Source organism: Martes martes (assembly GCF_963455335.1).
Source record: "Martes martes genome assembly, chromosome: 9".
Classification (NCBI taxonomy): domain Eukaryota; kingdom Metazoa; phylum Chordata; class Mammalia; order Carnivora; family Mustelidae; genus Martes; species Martes martes.
The window spans coordinates 71,307,031-71,313,244 of record NC_137896.1 but is presented as its reverse complement, the minus strand read 5'-3'; the positions used below and the strand labels follow the sequence as shown (position 1 = coordinate 71,313,244).

General features: G+C 35.7%; 1 pseudogene across 1 annotated transcript; it reads left to right on the top strand.

The window, feature by feature from the left end:
- Positions 1-3,285: 3,285 nt before the first annotated feature.
- Positions 3,286-4,186, top strand: LOC308349097 (large ribosomal subunit protein eL6-like; annotated as a pseudogene). Its single transcript has one exon. The product of its transcript is annotated as a large ribosomal subunit protein eL6-like (transcript).
- The last annotated feature ends 2,028 nt before the right edge of the window (positions 4,187-6,214 follow it).

Here is a 6,214-nt window from a genome sequence, read left to right as displayed (position 1 = left end):
TGATAGTACACTCACTATGTAACACAGCTAGTCCTTTAGGCCAATTAGAACGTGAAGGGTTCTCAACCCCTGAAAATTCTATGGATCAATTTCAACATTACAAGTACTCTTATTCTACTCCTAATAGTATCTAAGGACAAATTTTGTCTCTTAAGCAGTGGCATGAACTGACAAAATGTCAACTATTGCCCATTTCTTATCCTTTGCTTTGTCTTAACCGAACTTCAGTCAGGAGTCTCTCCTTCCTACAGGTCCCTGTACTCTGTATTTCCCAAGAACATGAAAACACTCAAAATGTGGAATTTGTACCCCTTATCAGCTTCTCCTGGGACTCGAATGACCACAGCAAGACCCTTTCCTTGTCAGACCCTACTGGTCATTTCTTCTTACATGTCTAGCTTCCCCTTATAAGATTCTGCTTCTCTCTCCCTTCCTCTCTTCTCTTTCCTAAAATAAGAAGGTTTTTGTTTTGTTTGTTTGACTGTGAGATACTTGCAGATTTCTGAAACCACAGTGTTCTTCCTATGGTAACTGTATTTCCCCTGAATAATACCTCTCCTTTCTAAGTCTGAATTTGTTTTTATTTAGCAGTATTCACTGCAACATAATTTGTAATAACAAAATTAAACAATAAGCAAACATAAAGAATGGGGAAACTTAAATATCTATAAAGAATGGAAAAATAAAATTGTGATTTATTATTTCATACAATATAATAGTAATCAGTAGATAAAAAGAAACAGTTACATTAATTCTAAAACAATATTACCTGAGTGTATACTGTTGACAGAGAAAAAGAAAATGGGGAAAAACATCATTGTATGATGGAATTTATGTAAAACCTAAGTCTCCAAATATTCTATTTTTTATAAGTTCATACATATATGCATATGTAGTAGAGAATTACATATTAATATAGAATTAGACACCAAGTCTCTCTGAGGAGAAAGGGAAGGTAATATTTATGCAAGGAGACAAAGTAGGTATAAGTTATATTGGTAAATCTTTTATTTCTGTAAGAATAATACAAAAAAAAAGCACAATGTTAACATTTCTTAAATCTGGGTGACAGGCACATGGGAATTCATTATGTTATTCTTTTCATGTGTTGTGTATTTCAAGTATTTCATAACAAATCAAACATAGAAACAACTCTAGAACACCAGGGACAGCTGACAAGTAAAAAATTGTCTCTGAACAAATACTCCCTTAGCAAATGCAAAATGCAAGAACTTTACCATCAATTTTTGCCCTGAGCCTGAAAAAAGAATCCACAGAACTCCTAGTACCTTGTAGTCAGTTATCTGTTGAAGCCTACGCTAATTTTTCCATCACTTTGACTAACTTAGTAAAGTTATTAGCTGTACATGTATGGGTATTACCAAACTAATGATCTCCTCTATTTTATTGAAGGAAAAATCAAGAACAGATTATTTTTAATCAAATGATGATTAAAGAAAGGAATATTTGTATATGCTATTTACTTTGGTCACTTATTTCAAATAAGGGATTTTGCTAATGTATAATAGAGAATAGTTACAAATCTTTAATTCTATCTGGTTTTACTGGACAGGAAAAACCAATGCATGGTACTTCAGGGCAGCTACCGTGAAAATTTTTCATCCTAGAAACTTCAAAACAATATTTTATTTTATTTATTTTTTTAAAGATTTTAAAGATTTTATTTATTTATTTGACAGAATGATAGAGTGAGAGCACAAGTAAGCAGAGTGGCAGGCAGGGGGAGAGAGAGAAGCAGGCTCTCTGCTGAGCAGGAAGCCCGATGCGGGGCTCAATCACAGGACCCTGGAATCATGAACTGAGCCAAAGGCAGCCATTTGATCAATTGGACCACCCAGAAGCCCCCAAAACAATATTTTAAAAGTATGTACTTTCTCAAGTGTTTTTAAACAGATGCTGAGAATGTGGTTTTTGGAGCTAGTTAATTCTGTTGTTGCCTGATTTTGCTTGTATGACTCTTCAGTACCTGAAAATGAATTTTAAAGGAATTAAAGTAAATTTAGTCTAACTACATTGCTTTTGTTATGTTTTACATTAGCACAAAGAATGTTTTTGTTTTTGTTTTTGTTTTCTACTTTGTTGGTTATTTTGAGTATAAAAAAGTAGACACAGTTTTTTCCTTGTTTAGAGGACCTAACCTCACAGTCATTATTTTCAAAATTTGACACTATATTAGCACTGGTTGGAAGAAGAATTGACTGAAGTGAGAAATAAGATATTTTATATCAGAGGTAATTAAATGAAAGGGTGGCATCATGCTTAAAAAATTAAATTTTCCCTGCAAGTGAGACCATTCATAACATTTTACACATTATTGTAAAAAGGCAATGTTTCACACTTCCTTGATACTTATTTTGGAAGTCGAATGGAAGAGGCTGCAACTGTGTAAAACATACCAAAAAAAGGCTGTGTAAAGACACAGTTCTTTTAGAAAATTTAGAAGTTTAACTTTGGTTAGAATTGCACTCAACTGATCTTTGGCTATATCAGTCACTAAATAAGTATACAAACCTACTTACTTCTCTAATTAACTTCTCTAATCCTTCAATTTTCAGGGTTGTTGTGAGACATAAAAGGCAGTCATATATGGAAACATTTTATTAATGGAAGGTGCTGTTGTTATCCTACTTGGACCTAAATTGTGGATAACTTATTTTTCCTTATCTGATGGATTATAAGAATTCATTTAAGAAATTATTATTTTCCTGGGAACAATAATTTTAACATGTTTGGTCATGAAACAGTAGACAGGCATGTTATTTTTTGTAAATAATAATTTTTGGAAACAGTAATTATTTTTTGTAAATATTTTACAAAATATTATTTTTTGTAAATATTTTTGGCAACACTAGTTTTATCTTATTATTTTTTGTAAATATTTTTGGTAACACCAGTCTTACCTAAAAGAATATATATCTTAATATAGTATTATTTGTAGGAGTAAACTGTGTAAGAATGTGTGTGTATAGGTGTATGTTCTTAGAAGATGTCAGTGTTAGAAAGAGAAAACACTAAAAAATGAAGTAAGACATGTTAAAAAAATTATAACAGTTAAAAAACAAAAAACAAAAACTAACAGAATAAATGTTTGAACTACAGAAATTTATCAGATTTTATTTTTCTCAGGAATCTTGGTTAACAAAACAAAGATACGGATTGGGGAACAATGAAAATAAATCAATAGAAGAGAAATTCGCTAGTGAGTAAAATATCTGTCAAAATACTTTCATTTAGGGGACTTAGTTCTCTTTCCCATCTTGCAAGATGGCAGGCGTAAAAGCTGAGAAGCTGGATGCTAAGGCAAAGAAACTTGAAGCCAAAAAAGCTGGTGGCAAGGCTAAGAAGGGTAACCCACAGGCTAAAACGCCGAGGAAGGGGAAGCCCCCCTGCAGCGGAAACCCTGTCCTAGTCAGAGGAATTAGCAGATACTCCCAATCGTCTATGCATTCCAGAAAGAGCACGTACAAGAGGACTTATTCGGCAGCTAAATCCAGGGTTGAAAAGAAAAAGAAGGTTCTTGCAACCGTCACAAAACCAGTTGGTGGTGACAAGGACAGTGGTACCCTAGTGGTTAAACTTCGCAAAATGCCTAGGTATCATCCTACTGAAGATGTGCCTCAAAAGCTGTTGAGCCATGGCAAAAAACCTTTCAGTCAGCACGTGAGAAAACTGCGAGCTAGCATCACCCCTGGGACCATTTTGATCATCCTCACTGGGCGCCACAGAGGCAAGAGGGTAGTTTTCCTGAAGCAGCTGAGCAATGGCTTGCTACGGGTGACTGGACCTCTGTCCCTCAATCGAGTTCCTCTGCATAGAACACACCAAAAATTCGTCATTTCCACTTCTACCAAAATTGATATCAGCAGTGTGAAAATTCCAAACATCTCACTGATGCTTATTTCAAGAAGAAGAAGTTGCGGAAGCCCAGACACCAGGAGGGTGAGATCTTCGACACTGAGAAAGAGAAATACGAGATTACAGAGCAGCACAAGGTGATCAGAAAGCTGTGGACTCGCAAATTCTGCCAAAACTCAAGGCTGTTCCTCAGCTTCAGGGCTACCTCCGCTCTGTGTTTTCTCTCACAAATGGAGTTCACCCTCACAAACTGGTGTTCTCCCTCACAAATTGGTGTTCTAAATTTCTTACAAAGAACCTAATTAAATAACTGATCCATTAAAAAAAATAACTTTCATTTAGATCCCTAGGACAGGTTCTATTTACTATTCATTTGCTTCTCAACCTCAAACAACTTGGAAAGTACAATCTGAAGAGAGTCTTACAAGGAAACATACAGTTTGAGCAACAAAAAGAAAACCTAGAAATTGATGGAGAAGACAAAAGTTATAAATTTGAAAATAAAATGCAAACATTCTAAAAATTAAAGAAAACACAATTGAGATATTATATAGTACAGTCACAATGACATAAAAAACCAAAAGTATGTGAATTTAATTGTGATAATCTCTGATTGTCAAGCAAGTATAAAAACATGTTTACTGTTCTCAATTCTCCAAGCAATTTTTAGAGATATTTCAATTCCAGCTATAGTAGAAGACCAACATAATACATCTTGTAACAGTACCAATTTGGATATAATTGGTTTGACTGGAATTCTCCACCCAAAGCTCTTCCAAATACCTTGTGCTATGCACTTGGAGGATGGGTGGGCACTAGTAGAGAGAGAGGGGAGTTGAGACCAGGGAGAAGACAGTCAACAGAGAGACAGGAAGTGTATTTCCTGGTCTCCAGTATTTTCTAGGCATAAATCCCTACATAAGGCCGAAGATTGGAAATAAATGAGTTTCAAGATTTCATATGGATTGATGCTACTCTTTTTCAAGTCTCGGCCAGCCAGAAAACTCAGTAATTACATTCAGACTTAACTCTAAACAGATACCAACTACCAGGTTTCTCCCAAATGCAGGTGGGGTTGCCATTTAAATAGCTCAGCCAAATGCCTAGCCTGGAACACCCAGCCAGCAACTTAAACAAGCTTCACTGGTGCATTTCACTAACTATGCAATAATAAGACCACTGGGTTTAAGTTTCATACTTCATGAACTCTACTTCTCATGTATTTTTGTACCCCCAGCCCAACACTCATTTTACCTGCAACTGTATTGAGTCATTCCTATGCTGGGGAGGAGAGCATTCCATTTTAAAAGCCTGCCAAATCTCTCCCAATTTTTTTGCCTGAGTTTTTCCAAAACCATGAGATCTTGCTCAAATTCATGCAAGGCAACCTAGAAGTTAACGAGATTTAATACACTGGGGATGTGGGTGGGTGGAGGGGATGGGAGATTGGAAGGCACTCCCAGGCAAAGCTAGGATATAATTTCATAATGTAAACCCTTGTCCTGCAGTGGTTCCCCAGTGGAAGTGAATCCCAGTTGCCCATATAAGTAACAAGCTCTGTAATGACATTTTATCTTCTCTTACTTCTCCCTTGTTTTACTCTTCAATTTTCTCACTCTTGCTGCTAGGTGCCAGCTGCTTAAATAAACTATCTGCTCCCAAGTCTTCCTTTCAGGCTCTGACTTGGCAGACACTCAAACTAAGACACTGTAACAGCAGAGTTTTACTGTATGTTTTTGGTACTTGAAGGTCTAGCACTAATTATTTATAAACGCTCCTTCTGATTACATACTAATTTTACATTACAAAAAGCAAAACAAAACAGAAGGGTAGTTACAGAGAGATTGGCGAGAACCCTAAGATAGTTGAGAGGTTTCAATATGTCCTAATATAACCTGCATGATCTGGGGCCCACCTGTTTTTCTGATCTTATTGTTTATATCTACCTCCCTTGTTTATTGTATCCTATATTATCTTTTCCATTTGTTATTTTTTCAGGAACATTATCGCTACATCATTCAAGTATCTGCTCTTTTGACACTCCTCAGAGAAGCATTACTTGACAAGCCCATCCAAAGAGTCGCACTCTGTTTCTTCATATCTCCTTGCCCTACTAGATTTACCCTTGTATCTCTTAGCACTACTGACATTTTGTTATATATATTTTTTCTAAGAATATTATACAACACTTCCCCATACTATATGCCTTCCAGGAGAACATTAATACCTCTCCAAAGAGAGTTAACAGCTTCCCAAATCTCTATAATTTTTGGCACATGTCTGTTAATCAGTAAGAAAGTACCAGGTGAATTTCTCAGGATAGAGTCAGGAGACATAA